We start from the raw sequence: 26,740 nt of genomic DNA on the forward strand, positions 1-26,740 counted from the left end.
TACCAATCTAAGATGTGAAGGTCTGGAAGCTTCTGCTTGAGTTCTGTCTTTTCTTTAGAAAGGGACTTCAGGGGGCTCATGTGCCCTCTTTTGTGGCTTTCAGTATTGTGTGAGGATGTGATGCCTGGAGTTGTTACTACAATCTTGCAGAGAGGAGGGGAGCTAGCACACATGCAGACAATGGCCCATCAGATGGATGGAGAGAATCTGGGTCATGACAGCACTGAGCTGCTGAGTTCATTGATCCTGGAGACCCAGCCCACCCCAGCCCACCCCGACCACCTCCTGACTTAACCGCAGTGCGATGGAATGCATTTTTTTCCTTGTTGTTAAAGCTGCTTTATTTGGTTTTCCTATCACCTACGGTCAAAAGCATCCTGATGAATACACTGGCCCCATGCTGTTAGGGATGGGTCAGGAGTCCTCTTAGAGAGTTGTATCCAACAGCAAACTCGCGGCAGGTGTCTGTTATGCTGTCGCCAAGGTACATTGTTTGTTCTGTCACAGAATTGTCTCCTGATTGCAAGTAGGCTTTTGCTACGTATGGAGCCACTTGTACCTAATTCAACCAGCAAATGCTAGAAACTCAAGCCAACAGTGCCTTTAAAGCTGTCAAAACTTGTCTCGGTTTCTATTGTGATAAATTTCCTTTTCCTCCTCTTTTTCTGGGCCCTTTCCTGCTGGATGCCGAACACTCTGTTTCCAGTTCCTTTGCTGAATTTCCTCTCAATGGGCTTTCTGATGACGTTCTGTTGTCTTCATTTTTCTAAAGCATCATCTTTCTTTGGCATTTATTTTTATCTAAAAACTCCCTATTTTTCCTTTCCCTCTTGATTTTACATCAAATCAAGGTAGTTCATTGAAAGTTTTAAGAATTCATGTGAATAAAACAATCTTTAAATCCTTTCTGCCTTTTTAAGGAACCACTTTATTTGTCACCTTTGTTTTACTTTTGTTTCTCATACTTTTCTCTTGATTAAAGATGCTTATCATCTGGGTCACTGGAAGTCTCTTTATTCCTATTGAACTTTTTCAGAGTCAACATCTTTGTCCTTTATTAACTCAGATTTGATGATTTCCTTATTAATCCAACAGAAAGGGCTACTCCTCTATCCTTCCAGCTCTGCAATTGTAAGATAAAAAATTATCTGCCACCGGCATCTTGCAGTCAATGTGCCAAGCAGGCAATACGCCAAGCAGGCAATACATCAAGCAGCCAATGTTTTTCATCAGAACTCAACCTCTTTCGTATCTCTCCCTCTAAAATGCCGAGTGTAATGATTTGTTGCATAGGTGCTCAATAACTTAAATTTTTTTTTTAGTACAATCAGATTGAATATTTATAGTCACTGCTAGATGACAAGCAGCACGCAGGAATTTTGGCTATTTTGGAAGGCATGGCAAAGGACCTCAACACTGGTAGCATCTTGAGATCCCGGTATTTATTTTCAAGCAACTCCGGACAGTCAAGAGCTGAATATTTATGATGTGAATTATCTAGTTCTAGTCCATTGTTTTGCCTTCTGCTTGCTGACACCTCTGGCACCTTTTATTCTAATATATAAAATATCTAGTATCTATCAATTAATTAATTAGTTAAGTGCCAGGAGTTTGGCCCTAAGAGTAAAGTTTTGAGGGTGTTGGAGGAATTGCAATATTCAGGATCTTAGCCTTCATAAGGAAGGAGGCAGGATGGGATTTGTATGAAGATTTTCAAAAAGTCTACCCAGTTGACTCTTATTTTTGACAGCAGTATGATCATATACAGCCTTCTCATATCTTACTTTTTGTTCCTTCTGTCACAAGTCCTCTGTTCTCACCTCTGATGGCAGCCAGATTTCATTTCATTCATTCATGCATTCATTCATTCATTCATTCATTCAACAGTTATTGTGATCACCTGGGGAGCCAAAACCTGTTCTGGGTACTGAGCATATAATAGTGAACAAAGCAGACAGAACTCCTGCCCTCCTGGAGTTTACATTCCAGTGCGACAGACCCTGGAAAGTAATAAATCCATAAACTCAGGAAGCGCTCATTCTTTTTAGGTAGATAAGGCTAAGTAAGGAGCTGTTGAGAGATGACCTCTCTGAAGGGGTACTGTTTGAACTAAGGCCTGATTTTAAAAGAAGACTTCATATTTTGGGACATTCTCTAGATAGTTCCTTCTTTTGTTTTCTGTTAGAGGTATCTTGCAGCAAGGAATAGAAAGACTGAAGTCTAGTGATGTGACATCAAGAAAGTCCCTTTACTTCTCTAGTCTCACTTTCCATGACAGCAAAATTAGGAGGCTGGATCATCAATAACAACACTTTGTTCCTACGAAACACACATAAGAAATCCCTGTAGCTATGATCTGACTTTTCCAACCGTTAACATCTTTTTTTTTCATTATCAGAAATCTAAGTGGTCAATATTCTTTTTTTTTAATGAGTTGTCTATGGGCTTACTTTGTTTTGTAAGTTCTTTAAAGAGAAGTAGATACAATCCTAGCATTTTCACCAATTAGGGAACATGATTCAGACATTTTTGTTAAGAAGCATAATTACTGGGGATGTATCTTCCACTGGGGTTTAGATTGTCAACACATTAAACCAGAGAGGTGTCTAAATCTCATCTATTTCGCTTTCTCTCTCCATTTCTTTTAAGGGATGAAAAGTTTGGGAAACTCAGGAGAGAAGTAAGTAAAGAAATAAAAATTAAGATCTCTTAAGGCAATTGTATCTAACCAGGAAAATCAACCACTGAAATATTTGTCAGTGCAAGGAGGGGAGGTAACCGTTTTGATATTTACAGAGCCCTGGTGCTCATTTCCCTCAGGGAACTTTATGGGCGTAAGTTGTCACTCCTCACTGCAGTTAGGGCTGCCTGCTTAAAAGTCAGGTCTCATGATCTCCCGGGTAACAATTCACTTTCTTAAAACGGAAGACCCAGACCCAGATGTAATCCTGTCTTCAGGCTTGAAGAGAAGCAAAATGCTATTTTAATCTAATCCATAAATCAAAGCAGGAAAATCCTCTCCGGAGAGTGGGAGATGTTCATGGTTCCATTGTACTTCCTGACTGTAAATGTGTGAAAGAAACCTTCAGGAGAAAATGTTCCCCAAAGTAGGCTTTTTAAATGTTAAACCAGCGCACTTTGGAAACCCAGATAAAGAGCTTTGTACTCCGAGCTATTTCTCCATTCCTTTTTCCTGAGCTAACCCTCCTGGGTAATAGTTTCTTTGGTGTGCTTTGTTCTGAAGAGATGTTTCATGCTGTTGCGCTGCCTTGTGTCAGTAATCAAAGGCACACTGAGTCAAACTTGGCCTTTGGAAAACAACCCAGATAATGACTGCCTGTAATTATATAAATGTTTAAATAACAACAGATTTTTAATTTAATTTAATGGAAGTAAAACTGAGCACATCCTTACCCAATGCCTCTTCTTGTGAGTGGCCGCCAAGTCCTGTAGGTAACTCAGAACCTGGTAGCACTATCAGAAACATAGTGAGTGCTTTAAAAATACTCAGCAGATGAATCAATGAATGAATGAGTGACTGAATGCTTAAGAAACGTGCTTGGTCTGATCCTAGAACAACTTTTTCTTCCTTTTAGAAATTCGGCCTCTTAGTCATCATTTTTTGAAGTGTTTATTTCAAAAGCATGTGAATATTGAAGAGTAATTAACAACAGAAAGTAATCAACAATATGTCTTATTAAACGCTGCCCCATTTTCCCAAATAAGCTCCTAAGATATGGCTCTTCAGAAATGGATGGAACAAAAGCTGCTGAGATGCGACTGTCTGATGGCTTTTCCCCTCGTAAACCGTCTTGGGTTCAGAGCAAGGCCACAATTTTGGTGGCCTCATCCAGGCTCCCTGCAGACTTTCTTAACTTGTCTAGCAAAGCCTGAAGTCACCAACCTTCAGGGTAAATTACCCTCATCCCCAGCCCTCAATATTCCCCAAGATTTTTCTCAGATTCAGTTAATTCTGTTTGTGAAAATGGGAAGTGTGCTTGGTCTTACCACTTGGGAAGCCACGTGTTTTAATACATTCTTTGTGTATCCTCCAGAAACACACTCTTCTGCAGTTGACCAGATCTTGCTTTGAAGTGCTCCCTGGAGTTAGCCAAACAAATGGGAAAGTTTTATGTAAACTATGCAAGAATGTCAGCCAATGAATAACTGGATGATCCTAGCAGTGCTGGAACTTGCCTGACCCAGGGGAGAGGGCAGCTCTGAGAGAGGAGTTTTTAGGTCAAGGCCCCCAGGGTGCTGACCAAGAGGGCGGCAGGTATGGAAGAGGAGTAGAGGGAAGTGCTTAACCCCTGAGGTGTCTCTTTCTTGTGTTTATTCATTTATTGACAACGTGGAGGACCCTTTAGCATTCCTGGAGAACCCGTGTGGGAAAGTGTGCAGTGGATGTGCATGTAGGAGTGTCCATTCTCCCAGACACCCTCCCCTTTTCTCCTCCCTTCTCACTGATACAGAATCTACAGGTACAAAATCTACTGGTGATCTCTGCCACCAGCCACACACAGCTCCCCCAGAGGGCAAATGTGACCTCAGTATTACTTTTTAAAAAAATAAACAACTATTATTTAACTTATGGGAAAAAATTTAACAAACAAAGGCACAGAAAATAATAAGCAAGCACCTTGTGCCCACCACCAGGAGCAAGCAGATGGAAACGTCTGGCTTATTCATTTTAGTTCTTTTCTCTTTTCCATTGAGAAATAAGATTTTATAACGCTGAAGTTTTTTCTCAGTTTAAGTGTCCCCACAGCTCTTCTTATTGTGATTTCTTTTGCAGCTTGCTTTGATTTTAATTATGAGCAATTCAAAAGTACAACAAAAGAATAGAAAATAATCAGTGGATCTCTAAATACCCACCATCAAGATCATTTTGCTTTATTTGTTTTAAATCTTATTCTTTTTATTGCAGAAAACGTCAGTCATGTACAAAAGTAGGGAGAACAGTATAATGAGTCCATGTACCCATCAACTAGCTTCGATGATAATCAACTCATGGCCAATCTTGTTTTATCTGTAATATAGAGAATATAGATTCTATTCCTCGATTCACTTCCCTCCCGCATCATATTAGTTACCTATAAATATTTCAATGTGTATCTCTTAAAGACAAGACCTTAAAAAAAATCTGTAATACCATTAGCATACTTAAATATAATGATAATTTACTAATATTAGCCTATATCCAGTTAGTGTTCAAACTTCCAAATGTCTTATAAAAATTTTTTTACAGTTTTTATGCTTGAATCAGAAATCAGATAAGGTCTACACATTGCCGTTGATTTGATACAACTTCTAAATCTCTTTTAATCTTTTAAGTGTCTCTTTCTCTATTCTCTCCTCCAATCCCTGTCTCTTGTAATTTATTTCTTAAGAAACTAGGTCATTCATTTTTCCTGTAGAATTTCGCACAATGTGGATTTCTTTAAGCATCCCCGTTGTGTTGTTCAGTATGTTCTTGTGTCTTCTGTATTTCCTGTAATTTGCTTGTTGGGTCTAGAGGCTGCTTGAGGTTCTAGTTATTTCTGCGGGGCTAGACAACTTCATGGAGGCAGGGTGCTCCTCCAACAGCAGACAGATAATGTCTGCTTATCTCTTTCTGTGACACAAGCAGCCTTGCTGCTCAGTGCCTAGATGCATTCACTCATCGCGTGCTGCAGGATCACTTATTTCAATTCTTTCATTCCTCACACTTACAGCAAGAATATTTCCATGCAGAGAATATTCCCTGCATCTACTATTTTGACCATCAGTTGCACGGTTCCTTGGGAATGACTGGACTAGTGCTTAACCAGGTTACAAAATAAGATTATTTGTTTCCTTGTATCTTCCAATGATGATTGGTTAGGTTCTTGTTTGTTTGTTATCATTATAAACTTATGGATTAAGAACATATTTGATGTGTTTCAATCCATTGCTGTTGTCATTTTTGATGGTTAAATTGTCCCATCTTTGGCCAGTGGGAGCCTCCTTTGGTTGGCTCCTGAATCATTTGAGGTGACTCTTTGATACCTTCCTTACTGTCTGGTAGACAAGAAGTTTCCAGCTGCTCTTACACATTTCCCGCCCCACACCAACAATCAGCGCACTCTTAAGTGGGAGATGCTATTGGAAACCTCAGTCTGGGAGCTCAGGTTGCTTACTGCCACTAGGTGGTCATTATTTCTAGGCTATTTTGGTGAACAAAGTTGGAACATATACTTACCTTAAGATGAAATGTATCAGGAGTTTATGCATGCTTCCAGTTCAGATTCCAGTCCAGTTCTTTGATCTTCATCTGGACCTCCTTTTTCCCTCATGGAGAATCTTGAATCTCAAAGCAGCAGAAATGCTAGAATTTGAAATATAGCATAATTACTCATTTGCTTTATCCCACAAAACATGCCCAACAGTTTCAGCATAATAATATCAACTCTATCCCCAACAATAGGGTTATTGAAAACAGTTCAAGAGAGTTTTGTGTGTGTGTGTGTGCTTTGGAAGATCTTATTTTTCTTAGAGTGTCTTCTGCCCAGGACACGTTGTCAAACTCTTGTATGTAAAATCACTAAATAATTTTTACTGTGTGGTTTTTGCCACCATCCAGATACACATTCAGATTCATTGTTTTCCTTTTATTTTCAGTTCTTAGGGATTATTACTTTCAATTTTAAATTGTTCAGCTAATTCCAGATTTTGTAATTATGTGTAAAATACTTACATCGTGCTGGAGTCAAACGAACAAGACAATGTTTATTCAGAGAAATCTTGCTTCTACACCTTTACCCTTCTGTAATAAGATTGACATTTTTAATGTTTAGCCTTCCATTGTTTGTTTTTAAATATGAACAGAATATGCGTGTGTGTGCACGTGTGCATTCGTGTGCTGTTTATTAGCTGAACAGTGTTATACCCTACATACTCCTCTCTACTTGTTTTTTTTTTAATCTACAAATATACCCTGGAGATCACTCCAAACTGGCATAGAGAGATGTTTCTCAATACTTCTTCAGCTGCATAGTACTCCGTTACGTGGGTGTACCCTGGTTTATTTAACTAGTTTCCGAACAATCGAGATTTGTTTCCAATCTTTACATACTGAAAGTAGTCCAGTAATGACAAGCCTTGTACACGTGTCTTTATATGTTTTCCTGGGGATCTTCAGTGGGACTCTCTGAGGTTGCTGTGTCAAAATGCACATGTCATTTTGCGAGATGTTGCCAAGTTCCCCTCTATCTGGGCTGTACCATTTTGCATCCCCATCAGCAAGGTATAAGGATGCTTGTTTTTCCACAGCTTTACCAATATAGAAAACTGTCAAGCTTTTAGATTTTTGCCAGTCTTTTAGGGAGAAATAGTCCCCAGTGGGATTTTGATGTGCATTTCTATTTGAATGAGTTTAGGCAATATTTCATAAGATTAAAAGCCTATTTCATTTCTTTGTCGGCAAACTCTATTTCTCGAGTACTTTTGTTTATAGCGGTGCTGTCCAATATAATTACAGGGCTGGAAGCATTCTATACCTGCACTGTGTGGTATAGTAGTCACTAATCACGTGTGTTGCTGAATATTTGAAATGTGGCAGGTGTAACTGAGGAACTAAAGTTTTTATTTTACTTAATTTTAATTAACTTAAATTTAAATAATCGTATGTGCCTAGTGGCAGCTGTTTTAGACAGCACAGGTACATTGGGTTTTTAATCTAGTCTTTCTTTTTAGAAGTTCCTTGTATATTAGAGATATTAGTTCCAAGAGAAAGAAAGGTAGCCCCTAACGGAGCAGGGGCCTGCCACAGCCAGACCTCAGTGCTGCCCGGAGTTTGCCTGGTACTGACAGCTGGACCCAGTGTCCCCCTGTTGGATATAAACAACCTCCTAGAGCACCAGCATTAGACAATGCCACTGTGCAACTGTGACAGACAAAGCAAAGCAACACAAGACAAAACACCATTTGAGAATCTTGTCTAAATACAGACAAAAACAAGGTTACTGTGTAAGCCACAAAAAACCAAAACAAAAAACAAAAAGCCGCACACATCTTCCTATATTGGCTCACATGGGTGACTGCTGCTTCTCAACCAATTATTGTTTTAGCTTTGATTCATTTCTCCCACCCTAGAGATGAGGTTTATTAATATATTTAATAGTAAATTTGCTTTTTTTTTTTTTTGATAGCATCCAGTCCAGAGCAAAGCTCCAGTTCCTAGAACCCTCTCCAAAGTTGCCTAACCAAAGCCACATGGTGTATAGTCTCCTTTGTTACAAGGTGCTTTAATCCTAATGTGTTCATCCACAGGTGTGTGTGTGGTGGTGCTTGGCTGGAGGGCATTGCCAATACTTTGTGATTTCAGTTGCTGATATGTTCCCCGGTTTGTCATTTTCCATTTTACTCTACTGAAGGCATATTTTTTCCTATGCAAGTCTGTATTTTTAAGAAATAAAAAATAATTTTAATTGTTCCAGATTCCAAATCATAGCAAAGGAAAATTTTCCCATCCCCAGGCTATAAAGGAATTTATTCATATTTGCTTCTAGTATCTGTATGGTTTCATTTTTTACATTCAGATCTTTGTTCATTTGGACTATATCTAGGTATATGGTGTGAAAAAGATGTAAGTTTTTCTATATGGTCATTCAATTATCCCAGCACCACCAATAAAAATCCAACTTTTCTTCTCTGATTTGAGATGCCACCTTTGTTGCATCCTACATTTATGTATGTAATTAGGTCTATTTCTGTATTTTCCATCGCAATATCACACTGTTTTAATATAGAGGCTTCATAATATGTTGCTTTTGGAAGGGCTAGCCCCCGTCCCTGTTCTGCATTTTGGGGTTTTCCTACTATTCTTGTTTTTTTTTTTTTCCTTCTAGATGAATTTATAATTGAGTTTTCCTGTTCTATGGAACAGCCCTAATGTAACTTTATTGGGATACATTAAATTTATAAACTAACTTGGTGACAGCTAGCATGTTCATGCCACTGAGTCTTCCTACCCAGGACTATGTTGTACCTTTACACTTGCTCACGTCTTTTTTTGTATCTTCAGCTGTGTTATCAAGTTGACCTCGTATAAGTTCTGAGTGTTTAAGTTCATGCCTGGGGTTGTTTTTTTGTTTTTGTTCTTTTATTGTCAAAAACAGTGTCTTCTCTCCTATTATATCTTATATTTGATTTTAAGTAGTATATGAGATAGATACTGGCTTGTTTTTTTGTTTTTTTTTTTTTTGGAAGATATTGGTTCTTATATGTTAATTTTGTACTCAGAAACCATTAAATTTTTCTCGTTAAAGGTAGTTTTCACCGGTTCTTTGGAATTTGATTATTTGTAAAATTGTGTCGCTTGCAGAGAGTTTTACCACTTCCTTTTCAGTTTTTATCCTTCTAATTGCTTTTTCTTATCTAATTGTTTTGGCTAGTACCTCTATGCCAGGGTAAAATTGTAGTAAAGATAATGTGCATCCTTGAATTGTTCTTCATATTATTGAAAAGTTTTTAGTGTTACCACAGTAACTAAAAGTTTGGTTTTCGATTGTAGAAACTAGGGGGTCATCAATTTCTATTCTCTTGAATACTTTCAACATGAGTGAAAGTTAACATTATAAAATGCCTTATCTACCTCTGTGGAGATGAGTATATGATCTTTCTCTTTAGTTCTCTCTCTTAATATAAAGGATTATATTATTGAATTTTCTGATAATGAATCACCCTTGCTTTCTCAGAATAAATCCCACTTGTTTTTTATATGTTATTTTTAATAAGCTACTATATTATGTGTTTTAATATTTTATTTAAGATTTTTGCTATGGTATTCATGTGCTATTAGCCAAGAAGTGGAAATAACCTAGGTGTCCTTCAATGAATGAATGGATAAAGAAGATATGGTGTATACACACACACACACACACATACACACACACACACACACACACACACACACACACACACACACACACAGAGGAATATTACTCAGCCATGAAAAAGAAGGAAATCCTGCCATTTGCAACAACATGGATGGACCTTGAGAGCAATTTGCTATGTGAACTAAGCCAGACAGAGAAAGGCAAAATAAATGTCATCTCTTATATGTGGAATCTTGAAAAAACAAACTTATCAAAACAGAGAACAGATTGGTGGTTTCCAGAGGTAGGGGATTGGGTGGGAGAAATGGATGAAGGTAAAGGTACAAACTTCCAGTTATAAGAGAAATAAATTCTGGGGATGTAATGTACAGCATGGTGACTACAGTTAATAAAACTGTGTTGTATATTTGAAAGGTGCTGAGAAAGTAGATCTTATCACAAGAAATGAAAATTCTTATCACAAGGAATGAAAATTGGCAACTGTGTGAGGTGGTGGATATTAACTAAACTTACTGTGATAATCATTTTGCAATATACACACATATCAAATCATCGTGAGGTATATCTTAGAAGCTAATACAAAGTTATATATCCATTATAATCCAGTAAAACTGGGGAAAATGTAGAATTATATACTTGAATTTCCTATCTGTTTTTTCAGACTACTCACTGGTGTCAGCTCAAGGAGCAGTTTGCTTTTTCATTTAGAGGTATATTTAGGCTTGTTTTGGTGAAGAAGTGTGGCAGGAAGTGAAATGGGGAAGTGGTTTAGAAGAAAACCAAAATGCAGAATCAGAGTCCCGGGGGGACAGACTACCTTCCTTTCACGAGCATTTGCTGGTCTTCAGCCCTCTTTTCTTTTCTCTGATCCTTATCTGTCTCTCCTTTCTTTTTTGTTCTGGCGACTTGGCAGGTCAAACTTGCAAAGTAAACAGAAACACCACCACCTCAAGGCCTTTCGAGCTCCCAGTCATGAGGATGGAAGAGGCTGCTTTCTTGTCAGTCTGTGGTGGCTCCATGTCGTGACACACTTCTCGGGTTCCGGTTTATCCTTGGCTCTGGTTTTCCACAGCCTGTCCCAGAAAACATCTCGGCTCAGTCCTCAACCCTGGTGTCTGCGTCAGTGTTTCCCGGAGTCCCGGCTTTCATTGCCCTGTTACTCTGCTTGCCCAGCATAGAGATAAAGCTGTCTTGTTCTTCGTAAGCAGCCTGGAGTCACCACCACCCAGAAGATGTAACTGAATCTTCCTCAAGCTGTCCATAAGGAGGGACCCGGCCCAGTTCCTCAGACACATGTCAAAGACATGAAAGCTGTTTTTACTCTGTTCTAGAAAATCATTTAAGGGTATGGTGCTCGTTCAGGAAACCTGTGACAAAATCCATTGCAAAAGAGTTCATTCTTTCAACCAGGGAGCAAAACTATCCTGAGTTTTGTGACATATCAAAGTACACGGGTCAAAAGACACAAACATCACCCAGGCTTAGATGGCGTCAACAGCGGCTGTCGTCCAGACAGCTGCGGGGCCCGGGGCGCGCCGGCTGCCCGGTGCAGCTGTAGATTTCAGTCCACTGGGTATCTTGACTTTGGCGTAGAGTGTCCTTAACTGCAGTTTAATTCCCATTCCTTTTGCATTCAGATTCCATTCAGTTCTTTTTTTTTTTATCATATTTTCTGTGAGTAGAATGAAAAAGGACCATTTGTGGTTTGATTCTGGTACAAGACTGGGAGTTTGTTTGGATTAAAAATGGTTTTAAAAGGGGGATATTCTTAGACTTTTGGGGATACTATGCAATGCCTTTTAGAAAGAGCAGCTCTGGTGTTCAAATGATCACAGCATGAGAGAACAGGGTTTTGCCTTTAGCATTTTATTGTGGAATATTTCAGTAGTATATAAAAATAGAGACAATTGTATGTATAGTGAACCCCCAGCCTCAACAAGTATCCCCTTAAGGCCAATCTCATTGACACATACTTCCAACCACTCCCTGAACACCTTCCCTCCGCCTGCCCCTTTATTCTGAAACAAATCCAAGACTTCAATTGCATCTAGAAAGATCTGCATCTCTAAAAGAGTAGGACTCTTTAAAAACATAACCACTGTTGTTATCACATCTCACAGATGGACAGTAATTCCTTAATACATTCAAATATCCAGTGTTCAAATTTGCCCATTGCCTCATAAATATTTTTTGTATTATTTACTCATTTATTTTCATATTTTGTTTTAATCTGGATCAGAATAAGATCCATACATTGCAGTTGTCTGACATATCTCTTAAGTCTCTTTGATTTATAAAATTCTCTCTTCCTACCTCTTGTTGTGGGTGGGCCAGGGACACGGGTTGGTAAAGAATTACCAGAGGCCGAGAAGAGTTTAGGAAAGTTTAACAGGGATGCTTCTATGGGCAGCAGCTGGCCACACAGGCGAGAGGTGCCTGCGTGAGCGCTGAGGGCGGGCATGCAGGGTCTGTTATTGGGGGGAGGGGCTGTGCACACAAGGAGTGGGGGCTGCATGCTCAGTTTGTGCACAGGTACCTGATTGGTTGTAAAATCTTTCAGGACTTCTCTGAACAACAGGTTTTATGACTTTGATAAGAGCAGGGTGAGGCCTAGGGTATTGTGAGCCAGGCTCTCTCCTGGGGCAATGAGCCTGCCAGGGTAAACACACATCCAGAGATGTTTTTATCCTGCAGAAATGCAGCTATGTGGAGGGTCCTGCAGGGGGGAGTGGGGGTTAAGGTGTCAATGGCTCCAGGCACACAGGGGGCACAGGAGTGGGGGTTTTATGACTCCAGAGTGCGAGTGGAGCTCCACACCTCTCTTGCATTGCACAACTTTTTCTAAGAGAAACCCGGTCGTTTCTTCACTGTCTGGGCAAGCTGGAGTTTTCCCACAGTCTAGATTTTACTGTCTATATCCTCTTGACATCACTGAACATGTTACTCCATCCCCTCATAATGGACGCACAAATCTTTTGTTCGTTTTTTTTTTCTTTTTTAACTTGGATGCAGTGAAGTAAAGCTTTTGAGCTGAAACTCAAGGACAACAGATTACACGGACTATGTTCCCCTTGTTTTTGAAAAGGTGACTGTCCTTGATGTTGGGAGCTGTTTCCCTTCTTTCCCACAGACCCCACCGGTCTAGCAGGTCCCCCCCTAATTTGTCTGGAAAGGATAGCAGTAAATTCCAGAATACAAGCAGAACCGCCTATGTATTTTCCAGAGTTTTAAATAGAAGCACCGAGGTCCTGAGTTTCATGCAATCAGCATTTGTCTACACAAAGCATCCTCTACTTTACAGCAGCATCTGGTTTTTAAAAATAACCTAATTTTACTCACTTGCCCCACCCTACTCCTGCTTGCAATCCGTCCAGCCACAAGTTAAAAAAAAAAAAGTCTGTTTAGGTTACTTCCCACAAGCTTAACACAAACAACCTGCAATGTTGATTCTAAAACAGCACAGCAGGCTCCTTGCCAACTCCAGGCCCCTCTCTCCTTTCCCTTCCTGTCCCATCAGCCCCTCAGTCCCCAGATGGTTCAAGAAAAAGCAAAGGACCAGCATTGTTGAGAAGGAAATGCTGAACTGGTTCCCAACTTGCGAGTTGCTTCAGATCCCTGGGCCACACTCCCCGACCTGATAGAGCGGTGACCTCGAAAAATTAAGACTGTTGTCCACACACCCTAAGTTTCCTCTCCCATTACGGACCAATTATCAGTTCAGTTCTCTCAAATTCTAGGGAGTTAATCTTTTCTTCCTTCTTAAGCAAGGTCAGGTCTGGCCACGAAGAGCCCACAGAAGGGGCTGGAAGAGGTTTTCTAGAACACTCCGCAGAGCCTTTCGTGATGCCTGCTGCAAAGCAGGCTTAACTACGGTCTCTCCAAGGAGCCCCTCCTGGGGGCCTCTGTGCCCCACGGGGGACTTTGCTGGTACTCCCCACCTTCCTTAGCACCCAGCACCTGCTCTATCCCCACCTGGCTGCACTTGGGTTACAGATTCCTGGTTAGTCAAAGGAAAACAGTAGCAGGTCAAGGAACCTGCCCTCCTGGTGTTACTTCTAAAACAAAGGGCATCTCTTGAATTAGAATGGGAGAGAAATGGAAAGAGATGCTTGTGTTTCTACTAAGATCTGCTGTTTCAGGGGAGTTGGGTGAATGAGGAGTGTGACCCCCAGCCCGGCCTGCTGTGGTGCTGGGGATTCCACAACCTTTGAGGTCAAAGCCTTGACTCTAGGAGAAATGTGAACACCTCAGACAGTACAGTGGTGAGTGGTGTATGTGCTCTGGAATCTTAGAAACCTGGAATTAAATTCTACCTCTGCCATTTATGACCTTTCCTACTTTGGGCAACTTTACCTCTCAAAGCATCAGGTTTCTCATCAGGAAAAAATTCAGAAAAAATTGAAAAGCAGGAAATTGAAATATATACTTCATGGGGTGCCTCTAAAACATTCAATTCTCCATCCAACAGTATGAAATTGGATTGTTGTAAGAACCCTGTTTTTCAGCCAGGGAATCTAATGTCCATGAGTAACTTGCCTGAGGTCAGTAGGTTAGTAAGGCTGCTCAGCGAGGAATCCAGCTCAGTCTGCCCGCTCCAAAGTCCACCTTCTTGTAGTTGCCACACTCTGCTTTGCTGTGACAACAAATGAACAGCATACCAAAGTTCTTCGTAGGCGCTTAGTAAACATTCATTTCTCTGAATCCTCCCTTCCTTCTTCAAAACTTGTATGCAGCTCATCATTTTTAGTGACTGGTCCTCATCATAATTTCAGGGCCGGAGGTTCCAAGAACTTCTGTCTTTTCCCAGAGGAAAAGAAGGTCCAGGCCAGTTTCTGAATACACACACACACACACACACACACACACACACACACACACAAAACGATACACAGAACACACACAGAATTCAGGGCTAAAGGCTAAATGGGAATCCACGACATCTAACAGGTCCACATTAAAGTATTATGGACCCCCTTCCCCCAACAGTAAGTAGATGTAGTTGGAGAGATTCTGGAGGCAGAAGACTGGGAGGAAGAGAGAAAGTGTGGAAGAGTTTGCTGATGTGGAAAAGTAGATACTGTGTTGTAGGCGCCATATGTATGCTTTATGAAACCAACCTGCAGCTCCAATGAGACTGCATGAAGTAAATGGCATATTTCAACCACTTCAGTAAAACTGGATTCCTATATATTTCTACTTTCATGGAAATACATTTAGGTTAATTCTCTTCTTCCCTGGTTGCCTGCGGGGTGTAGCTTTACATATCCTCAGGGATGGAATGACTCATTCTCAAAGATGTTTGACTGGGTCCTTTGGTAGAGATAACTTGTTTTCCTTAGAGAAAACCAGGTGTAGATGTTCCAGTTCAGCCTATAAGATTTTGATGTTGCCTTGTGTTATATGAAAGACTCACTTGCCTAGGAAAATTATCTGAAAGCTTTTAAACATCTATTTTAAACTGTCCTTAAAATGGCAATCCTATATCAACTAGTGTATTTTTTTTCTTTCTCGTGCATGTATAATTTTTAAAGTCTCTAAAAAAGCATACATGAGGTGTGAAATGAGAACTAGCGTGGGAGAAAATGGCCAACACAGAGGTCATTACCTTTGAGATTCACCCGTCTATCATTTTCTGTGTCTTTCTCCCTGCTTTTATATTTTCCAGTCTCTTCTTGTCCTCCCCTATTTATAAATTTTCTATAAACCCAGGGAGTCCCTATCCTGCACTTCTCTCTCCCCCTGCTTTTTCCCTTAACAAAACCTATTATTTATTTCATTTCAGCTCTGCTGTAGTTGGAAAAGCTACAGCAGACTGATTCACTTTACTGACTCATAAATGGTTTACTCCATTATCCCTAGAGGGTGGGGGAAGGGAGGGAAGTTTGGGATCAGAGTTGCTACTTGTATAAGCAGAAAACAGCAGCCTGGCCAGCAAATCTCAGCAGAGGGCTTTGCACATACATAGTAGGTGATCAAGAACCATCTGTGGAATGACACATTCAATCTGGCTACTTTATTAGCGGTTATAGCTTGCCATGCATACAATTAATTTGGCTACAGCTATTGTTTTTTAGAATGAAGTTGGCTGAAATGAATAACAATTGCTCTGGTCTAGTTAACAAATAAGACTAACAAGTGAAGGCTGGTACTCAATGTAGGGTGTTCCCTGTCCTAATTCCTGAGGGGAACTGGAGTCATTATCTAAAGCCTGAAAGGGTCAAATCCTTCCCAGTACATAGCCTAAGACTCACTGAGAAGTGCTAGTCAGAGTCTGGTTGCTCACACCTGCAGAGAAAGAGGTGAAGCTCTTCACAGCATATCTAGGGCTGTGTTTTGGAACTGGTGTCCTGGGACAGGCTGACCTCTAGAAAGACAGCGTGTATATTATATCTGCTCCTTTCCTAAATTGAAGTTGAAGAAGAAATGGGGACACAAGTGTTTGTGAACAACTATTGTCAACTGTTCTTTGAAAAACATTTTTTTGGGAGCCTAAACACGCTTAGGAAGATATGCTTCATAAGCATTTTTCCCTCCAAAATTAAAAAAAAAAAAAGTATATTCTGTAAGAAGTCTAACCTATATGCTTATTTCCTTTACTCATCAAACTGATGCCCAGCTAATGGGAGTTGATGACCAAAAATCTTTCCATCATAAACATGAAAATATATTTTATTCACTCAAAACAGATCAAAACTTGAAGATGTTTGAATTTGGTTTGAAGTGTGTTGCCCTAAAAGTGAAATCTAAACTTTAAAAAAAAAAGCATTTTCCAAACCTTGCTCTCAGTTTCATGGTTGGCTTTCAGAGCTCCTTGACATGCACAACACATTTTACTGAGAATCAGGGGGGGAAAGGTGATACTGAAACCACAAGACAACAGTCAACCTCATCCAAGTCCTGTCGATTAGCTCTTTAAGATCCTATAGAGCAGTTTGAGGAGTAGCTATTCAAGCTGGTCATAAAAATGGTTGGAACCTTTACCACCACCTAGAGGTCATTGAGCTGAACTGCAAAAACAAGGAAAAAATGTTGCTCAAGTGACTGTAAAGTCCTATGCATATTATGGTTTTTCCATTACCATATTGAACTGATATAATATTAAATCCCTGGGAGAAACAGATGATTCTCAGAAAAGAGACAGTTTCCAACCTCTCAGACATAAAATAGATCAAGGAATGGGAAGACCAGCTGGAAAAGAGGCTATTCCAAGAATATTCCTGACTCCAGTGTAAGTTGCCACTTCCTGTACCAGCAGCTACATTTTGAAGAACGTATGTTCAACACCTGCTCCAGAGAGGCAGTCATTAATGCCATCGTGTTGCTTCCTGGTAGAGGGTGATGTAAGAGGCAAACAGAAACAAAAACGTTGGGATCCAACCTTTTTGCAATTGTAGAATCCCACCACACGATTTTTTATATCCTAGAACCTAGACTCCTGGTTCATTCTTGATGTATTTAGACAAGATCAGAGGATGCAGATTTAATATGTCTCCCATGATTTTATTCGATTGAAAAAAAGAGGCATTTTCTTTTAATGTCTAAGGATCAAATCAAAAACCTCCCATCTGAGACATTTGAGAGAAAGAAAAGGGGGAAAAAAGAGTAAGAAAGGGTCTCTTTTTCCTCTACATTATATTTTAAAAGAAATATGTCTTCTGTGATTCAGCCTTTGCCTCTCAGTAAGGGTCTCAGTCCATTTTGCATCTTCACAATAATCAATTAAGACTAAGGTTGCTAGTGACTGAGACCATCTTAGGTCTACTCTGGGTTTGGGTGGGCTTCTTCTCTGTGGAATTCCAGCAAAAAGGCTGGTTCTGAGCCATTGGACACCAAGACCCTTTCCACAACCAAATAGACCTTCTGGTGGAGATTCTAGAATTGACTGCTTTCTGCATTTCTGCATGGGTGTTAGAACTTGTGGCCAAGGGAGCAGGTTGTTATCCACTTTGTAGGAAGCTCACCAATCCATAGCTACTTAAGCAATGACCACTGGGATCCTCCCAGGAGACCAGGGAAGCCTGTGGATACCTCCCCTGCTCTCTGCCTCTTGCCCTTTCCATGTCACCAGTATTTCCCTGGAAGGAGCTTATACACATGTCGGGTGCCCTGGCTTTTGTGGCTGCTGCCCAAGGAATGAGCTTTGGATTGCCTGGCTCTGATAGCCAACAGGGCTTGCATTTATGAATCCCACAGGACTGTAGCAAACAAAGAAGCAGTTCTTAACAAGCACAGGAGCACCACTCGCCATGGCTATCCACCTGGGCCAGTCCCAAAGAGAGCAAGCAAAACTCTCCATCTCCCTGGAAGGGGTCTAATTACATACTTTTCAAGCTGCTGTCTGAAAGTCTGAGTTCCAATCAACCAGTATCCTGGTGCTGACTGTGATTCTCTCTTTTGGGACACAGACAAGCCTTGGCACGCCCTCAATGAGTGGGAGGCACCAAGAACAAAGAAAGCATCTTGGATAATCACAAAGATTTGAAAGACAACCAAGAGCTTGGACGAAGCTGATTGACGAGGTTCACTTCTACATAAAACCAGTCTGTCAAGACTGGAAGAGGTAGCTGTTTTGTCTAATGCATAGAAGCCAACGCAGAGAGTTAAGGAAAGTAAAGAGAGGGATATGTTCCAAACAAAAAAACCCAAGATAAAACTCCAGAAATGGACCTTAATTAAACAGATATCAATTGATCTACATGATAGAGAGTTCAAAATAATGGTCATAAAGATGCTCACCATGGTCAAGAAAACAATGCATGAACAAAGTAAGACTTTCAACAAAGAGACAGAAAACATTAAAAAGTACCAAATCACAGAGCTGAAGAATACAATAACTGAACCGGAAAATTCAATAGAGATGTTCAATAGCAAACTAAATCAAGAGGAAGAAAGGATTAGCAAACTCAAAGACAGGGCAGTGGAATTCATCCAATCAGAGGAGCAAAAAGGAAAAAGAATAAACAAGAGTGAAGAAAGCATGAGAGACTATGGGACACCATCAAGCAGACCAATATATATGTTATAGGGGCCCCAGAAGGTGAAGAAAAAGAGAAAGGGGCAGAAAGCTTATTCAAAGAAATAATGGCTGAAAATATCCCTACCTAGGGAACATAGATCCAGGAAGCTCAGAAGTTCCAAACAAGATGACTCCTAGACCCGTATCAAGACACATAATAATTTTCAAAAGTTAAAGACAAGGAGAGAATTTTTAAAACAAGAAAAAAGCAACTTGCTACATACAAGTTCATAATACAATAGTACATAATATAAGTCTCATTAGACTATCAGCAGATTTTTCAGCAGAAACTTTACAGGCCAGAAGGGAGGGGGATGATATATTCAAAGTGTCAAAAGAAAAAACTGCTAACCAAGAATACGCTATGAGGCAAGCTTGTCCTTCAGAGTTGAAGGAGAGACAAAGAGTTTTCCAGAAAAGCAAAAGCTGAAGGAGTTTAATCACCATTAGACGGGGCTTACGAGAACTATTAAAGGGAATTCTTCAAGCTGAAACAAAAAGATACTAATTAGTAACAGGAAAACTTATCAAAGTCTATAACTCATTGATAGAGGTCAACGTATAGTTAAATTCTGACACTTTAATGTCATATTGGTGGTGAATAAACTGCTTACAACTCTAGTATGAAAGTTAGAAGACAAAAGTATTAACTTTAACTAGAACTAGAATTAGAATAATTTGTTGATGGATATACAGTGTAAAAAAGATGTAAATTGTGACATCAAAATCACAAGATAGGGGGCAGTGTATAAATGCAGAGCTTTGTCTATGTTCAAAATTAAGTTATTATCAGCTTAAACAGGCTCTTACTAAAATAAGATGTTTTATTTTAAAATATAATAAAATAAATGACCATCAGAGGACCACATCATTACAGCGCCACCTGGTGGTCCAGCCTCTTGCCCCAGCAGCCTGCTGTGAGTGGAGCTGAATGGAGCAATGCCTATGGATGGGCTCCTTGGAGCATGAGGAAGGGGAGGGCATGCAGACCTCCTGTGTCTTCTGGGAGCTGTGTGTGGTGTAATGAATGACTGCTCAACATCCAAAGCGATTTGAGGTTAGTGAGCAAAATTAACCAGTAGACTTCAAAAACTAGTTTTCTTCCCAATTGGAAGATTTCAAAATGAACTGCCTGCAGATGGTTTTCGTTGCATATAACTGGAAAGTGTGTGCTTTAGCCAGGTTTGCTGGCTTTTGTGACTGGGACGATGGTGGGGTATCGAATGGTCTACTGTGGTTAGAACGTCTCTCCTTTTATAGTAATGCTAGTGGCAGAGTTGGCTCCAGGGACCACAGGGTATTCATCTTTCCACTCAAGAAAATTGCCTTCCACCCAATGTGCTTCTTTGCAACACCAGGACAATACAGTTCACTGAGACACTGCTAGTAATTAACTGCCTTGGGGCCCAGGATTCTCAGATGGGAGCTCAGCATGTTTCTTTCATTTACAGGAAAAACATTCAGACGTCCTTAGATGAAAGCAACCAGGGTTGGAAAGAATTAGTATACTTTAGAAATAAGCAATTTAGAAAAGCAACAGACAGTAGGTTGGAGGCATCTCTTTGAAATTAATCAAAGTGCGAATGGCGAGATAAATGCGACAGGAGAGGTATGGGCGGGTTATATGTTTCTGATAAATCCTGGATAACAGAGAAAAAAGTGTCACATAGATGTCAGATAGGGTCAAATGAATCACAATTGGTTGAGAATGGCATTGATTGTGTTGGAATCATATGAAGGTGAGGGTCTCTTGAGTGACACTTGGTGGTTCTAAGCCTAGACTAGGACAATAACAGAAAGACCAGTCCTATGCAAAGAGAGATTCTCAGAGATGTCTCCTCAACCATGGGTAAGCCAAGACAAGCCCTGAAAGTCAATGAGTTTGACCGAGGACAGGTTGCTTGTTGTAAGGGAAACTTTGCAGCCTCTAAGGGAAGCCAGAAGGGAGAAGGTAGAAGCTAGTTGGGTCCCAAAGCATCCATTGCCCTGGTGCTAATTTCAAGAATAATCCTTATTAGAATAACCCTTTTTCATCCTTTAAGGGCTATCCAGACTCTGTGTTTGTCATTAAGAAAACTTCAATTCAGAATCTATTTAAATTACACTGTGAAAATTGAGGCCCTTGAGCTAAAACTTATATAAGCTTAGGTCTAGTAAAGTGGTTCCAAACAGAAATGCTTGAGAAATTTGATTCCTTTTGGGGGGGGGGGATGTAGGTTTGAGGGTAGGAGGAAGCAGGAATAAAAACGCTTGAAAAGTACCTGGGACTAGGAGGGGAGGGTATAGCTCAGTGGTAGAGTGCGTGCTCAGAGTGCATGAGGTGCTGGGTGCAATCCCCAGTACCTCAGTTAAAAAATAAATAAATAGGTAAACCTGATTACCTCCCCCCTTAAAATAAATAAGTAAAAAAAATATCCTTAAAAAAAAAAGTACCTCGGACTTTATTCTGTGAAGACCCAGCATTCCTCTAGGGTTTCAAAGGGAGTGTTTGCTCTTCTATGATGATGGTGATTGGTGGTCAGGCTCATTACAATTAATTATAACCATTTGGGAGATTGCTAGGCACAGCATAAAGCAATGGACTCATGGGCTCTGTGGGATAGCCTGCTCTAGGGAACGTGGTGTTTTCATCTTATGCGCTCCTAGTACTTCAAAATGCACCAGTTCCCAGGCACCCCTTTAAAACATGCAATCAGAAATACTGCACTACACACAGAAACAATGACACACATTCTTATGTGAGAGATTCAGGGGAGCCCAGAGTGTCCTCTGACTGGGGACGTTGCTCCTGACTCTTGTCCTGTGACAGTCACCGCTGAATACATCTCTCTCTCCCAACCTTCTTCCTTCTTGTGGTTCTGTGTAATGAGGTCTAGCTTTCCTGTGGAATTAAAGTTATGTTTGTTTGGGCCTATGCTAACCTCACGTTTGTGAGATGGCCTGGTCTTGAACTTCCAGGAGACAGTAACATCCCTGCGTAGGGGGATGTGCCTGGATAGGCTGCAGTCTGTGTCCACATGTTCATACATTACCAAAAAGCCTGGATTCCCCAATGGTTTTTCCATTTTAGCATTAAGCTAAACTTTCTAGAAGATCAGCCTCCCTCTTCACCTCCATACCACAGAAAGCACGAAGAGTTAACAATTCTTTAAGTTGAAAAACTGATAAGGAAGGACAAGTCCTATATTTAGAATTAAGCATTCTCAGCTTGAAGGCTGTCCTCTCTTTCCTGCAGCTCAGAGTCTATATGCTTTATCAGTAATAGTGACCCAAGCTGCTCCTCTAGCAGGACCTTCCCAACAGGTCTGGACCCCTTCAGGTCAAAGAAAAGTATGGTCACCTTGTCCAGTTTCCCATTCTATAACTGGTTTATAAAAATTAAAATTGAATTGAGTTGAATTGAAATGAATTGAATTGGAATGTTTAGAATGATGGCTGATTCCTGCTTGGGGAACAAACATTCATTTACGCAACAAAATTCTGCCCTCATGAAGCTCACTGCCAAACAAATGTCTTTCAGAAAAGAAGCCCAAGTGTACAATGGGGATGGAGACAGCATTTGAAAATCCAAAAAATATAGAGCCCAAACTTGCCAAGTAAGAATGACAGGGTCAACCTTATCACAGCAGTAGAGAGGGAACAGTATTGGAACCAATGAAAAACTACATCTATAATTTAGCAACTTGAAAAATTTTCAGTTTTATTTATGGAGGCTTATGTTTCTGCACAAAGGATTTCAAAAAAGGGCCACATCAGAGGGAACTTGGGGAAATGCTTTAAAAATAATGAGGCTTTTGAAAGCACGAGTATGTATTGCAGAGTAGGCTGTTCATTTGGCTTTCGGGTGGAATCATTTCCAGAAACACAGACCATCTGAGTTCATCAAACAAAAGCTTGGGTTCCAGACATATGGACTTTGAGCAGATTTCATTACTCAGTCCGGAACATAAACTTGCAAGGAAACAAACAAAGCTTTTGGCGCATCTTGAAGCTTTCCAGGGACAGACCATTGGTGCTTAGAAATCCGGGGTAGAAAAAAGGGGTACTCTAGCTGGAAGTATTAAGTGTGCTGTAACATCTCCCCTGTTAGCAGAGGAATGAGGTACCTCTCTAACCTCAACCCCCCCCAACCTTGATTTGGGGCCCTTGGCAACATTTACTGAATCCTGGCACCATCAGAAAGCCCAAAGGGACAACTGCTCATTTCATGCAGATGGCAGAAGGAAAGATCGGATGGGAGACCTGCTTTGATACTCTGCTGATTTTCTCCAACAAAATTTCCACAGTGCTTAAGACAACATACTTTCCGTTTGCTTGGTGGAAGCAATGTCAGTTTCTGTGGCCTTGACATACTTATATATTATGGAGAAGAGGGAAGGGTGTCCCTGTGTTAATAATCTTAGAATATCTGAAAACTCAAAGGCAGAGACAAATGAAGCCCCAAAGGCTAAGGGCGTTTAGTTTGGGCAATCATTCTGGCTCTCTATATAAAGTGTGAACTATCGGTAATACACTGCCCTCTATATAAGAACACTGAGACTCAATAAATAAGTTCAATAAATATTTGATAAAGAATGAATGAATGAATGAACAAATGAGTAGTGAAATTTATGTGGTACAAGCCAGTCAATATTACAAGTAATCAGGGGGTGTTTTGATCCATTCTCCTTTTTAAGGTCCATAGGTAACAAATTAAAGTTGAACTTGTCTTCAAAGCTTAGCTTGAAGGACATGGGTGAAATGAGTCAAAAATTAAAGCACCAGGTCTAGATCAGTCACAAAGTGACTAACAAGCACAGCCATTATTACGTGTTGGCCATAGTTTGGCAACGAATGTGGTTAGAGTCTTCTGAGAAATAGGGATGGTTTGATGGTTAGACTCCTGGGGTCAAGAACCAGAAGGAATCCATGTTCCCTCTGCTCTAGGTGCCCAACAGATCTGCACCACTTTCTCCACAAACATCGTGACTCTCCGTGTCCCCATTTCTTTACTGTCATGATCCCAGACACTTGAAATGCCCTCACTTAAAACCTCTACCTGTTGAAATTCTTCCCATGCTTCATTGCCCAGCTTACTCTAACACTGCCTCCTTCATGAGTCCTTTCCAGTCTGAAGTTACTTCTCCTCCTTTTGAGCCTCTATCGTATCTTTGTATCTCAGGGTATCTTTGTGTCTCAGGTATTTCCTTGCACTGGTATTATTAGTGAGCTTGTCTTATCCGTCCTATGAAATTATAAGTTCCTGGAGAAAACAATTGTGTGTGTGTATACATATATCTTATCAATACATATTAATAATATGACTCAGGAATGTAATGGATACCAAGATAGCAATGGATGTTAATTCAACAAACCAAGCACCCGTGCCTGGCACAGGGAAAGACCCAGCTACAGGAAGGCACATTAAACTTTCCTCTAAGGATGTAATTTCTTAGACCCACTCACGTAATCAAGAGGTCGGCAGAGTCTCCCTGCCTCCTGGTGCCCAGAGATCTGATAACCTTGTGGAAACCCTAATTGTATGGCCTGAGATAATGCAAAGCTTTCCTCATAATTTCTGCAAATTCTTGCACCTTGTTTCCTCCTGTCCCTCAGCCTTAAAACTCTCACCTCCAGGCCTGCCGACTCCATTCTGCGTCACCTTAAACAGCTAGCCAAGCTGTCTCTTCTCTCATTTCAGCAGGAAGTTCAACCCCGGCAAGCGTCCCTGATGGTTTTGTAGACACCATGCGGTTGCAGCACAGGGGCGTTCAGGCAAGTTCAGGCTCCTCTGTACATGCCCCTCACCCCTCCTCTCACCATTCTCGAGTTATAAATAAATCCTTCCTCCCTTGCCTCATGCAGACAGCTATGCCCACACCATGTCCCTTGGGATTCTCACCTGCTACCTCAAAGGGCTTGTTGAAGTATTTCTTCCCAATCTATACTTTGGTCTTATGAGAAGATTTCTTGAGAATATTTCCTCCATTCATTGCCTGCCAATGTGCCATTGTTTTGGACCATGGTATAAGAAGCCTGTCTGGGGTCTTCTGGTTTTCCATATTCTAAGAACCAGATTAATCAATATGGTGTGCTTTGTTTGCTTTTTCCTGTCAGTCTTTGTTGTTTACAATTCTTAGTTCCTCGTTCTTATTTCATTTATTCATCCATTTATGTGAGATACATTTATCGAGGACCTACCATGTGCCAAGCATTTATTTTATTAAATGCAAATACGACAAATTCCCTGTCTCCAAGAACTTGGTTAAAACTGAGCCTGCCTTACCTATTTGCTCACCAAGTCCAGGGGAAATAGTTCTGGGTGTTTCCTCTTATACTAAAAGGTAACTGCTTCTTATACAGCCCAGGTACCATCAGCCTACCCTTTTGGTAGACACTTGGGCAGGCTGTGGCTTCAGTGTCTTGGTTTAGTGGAAGAAATTTTAATAAAATTAAGCCTAAGCCTAACTGAATATTCGACCTAAAGAAATACCTGAAACCCAGAATAACTAGTTGAAAGTTCAAGAATGGGCTAATTTATTCAATCCATTTGAAACAGATGAAGATACTCTAAAAATAGCCTTCCTTTTATGACCTTTAAAATGTTCCCATTAAGCCCAAATATTTCTCATCCTTGAATAGAAATACTTTCCTTTAAGTATCCTTGAAGTGTTTATCAACCTCTAGAGCTAAACCCCTATGTACCTTCATTACTTATCAAAGAATGAAACAAATATTTTGAAATGCTTGTAATATTTTTAAACTACTGTATCAGGATCCAACTTACTTTCTGACTCACTGAATTGTAGAAAGAAGAGCACGAGCTGCTTTAAAAAATACAGTGAGTTTTGCTGGTGCTGTCAGGGAAAGAATGGAAGGGAATTAACAGTCACTAAGTGTTTCCCTTGTGTTGAGTGCTGGGCAAGGCACTTTGTATGCTGTCTCGTTTAATCCTGAGGGGAAATCTCCTTAAAGTAGATATTGACGTGTAGTTGTCCTCACTTTAGAGATAAGGAGACCCGAGGTGAAGATTGAGTCACGTCCGTGACTCCAAAGCTCATTCTCTTTACTGGTGATTCGGTTTAAACAGGGGATTTATTTGTCTCCTTACAGAATGAACTTTTCGAGAGTTAATTGTTGAGCACTCCCAGTCAACACTCAACTGCAGAATTCCAAAGATACTTCGTCTACAGATTATTAAGCTACTCAGAATTTCATGGGTAGTTTTGTTTGCATGAGGATTACAGTTAAGACTCATTGGTAGGAGGAAAATACATTTCTTGTGTTTCCTTAGAGGGGCGAGGAACTGTGGACGGGGTCACTTAGAGTCTTCTATTATCTGACTCTTATCACATTTTGTGTTAAATAACATCACTAACACAGCAGCTGATGAAATCAATCGCTTTGAAATTCAAAGAGATTCTAGAGGTAATCTAGTCCGGTATTTTCTCAAATGTTGGTCTGTTTAACACGGCCTTGCTTAACAAGCTGCGGGAGCTTGTCTGCCCTGTTTCTAATTACCTCCATCAGGGCCCCTAATCACCAGAAGGCAGGTGCCGTGCTCATGTTTCCTTAGCTGTCTTATGTCTCAGGATTGTTGAATTCGAGTTGCCTGTGGGATCATCTTGGAAGAATTATATGGTGAACAATTTGTAAATACAATATTGTTATCAGGAGAGAATCAAAGCTTGCATTGTTGGTTTTTTCTTTGTGCTTAGCTCAAATAGTTACTTTCAAATATTCGTGCTTAACCCACTTCTCTATAGGTTGATTATTAATTTTTGAGTTGATTGTTGACTTTTGATTCATGTTCTTACTTTTTTTGGCCTGGGCTTGTGAATTCATTTACAGAATTTTTAAATGAATTAATTTTAAAACATTTGATTTT

General features: G+C 40.3%; 1 protein-coding gene across 2 annotated transcripts in view; it reads left to right on the forward strand.

The window, feature by feature from the left end:
- The window catches only part of MYLIP (myosin regulatory light chain interacting protein), a 91,267-nt gene that overhangs the window by 31,727 nt on the left and 32,800 nt on the right, over window positions 1–26,740 (forward strand). Inside the window, exon 9 of one of the 2 annotated variants that reach the window (XR_010376815.1) lies at window positions 10,771–11,121. The exons of the other annotated variant lie outside the window; for it this stretch is intronic. The gene's annotated coding sequence lies outside the window, so the exon portion shown is untranslated. Of the gene's footprint in view, window positions 1–10,770; window positions 11,122–26,740 lie in introns of those variants that run through there. 2 annotated transcript variants of the gene reach the window in all.

This window comes from Camelus dromedarius, chromosome 19 (assembly GCF_036321535.1).
Source record: "Camelus dromedarius isolate mCamDro1 chromosome 19, mCamDro1.pat, whole genome shotgun sequence".
NCBI lineage: Eukaryota > Metazoa > Chordata > Mammalia > Artiodactyla > Camelidae > Camelus > Camelus dromedarius.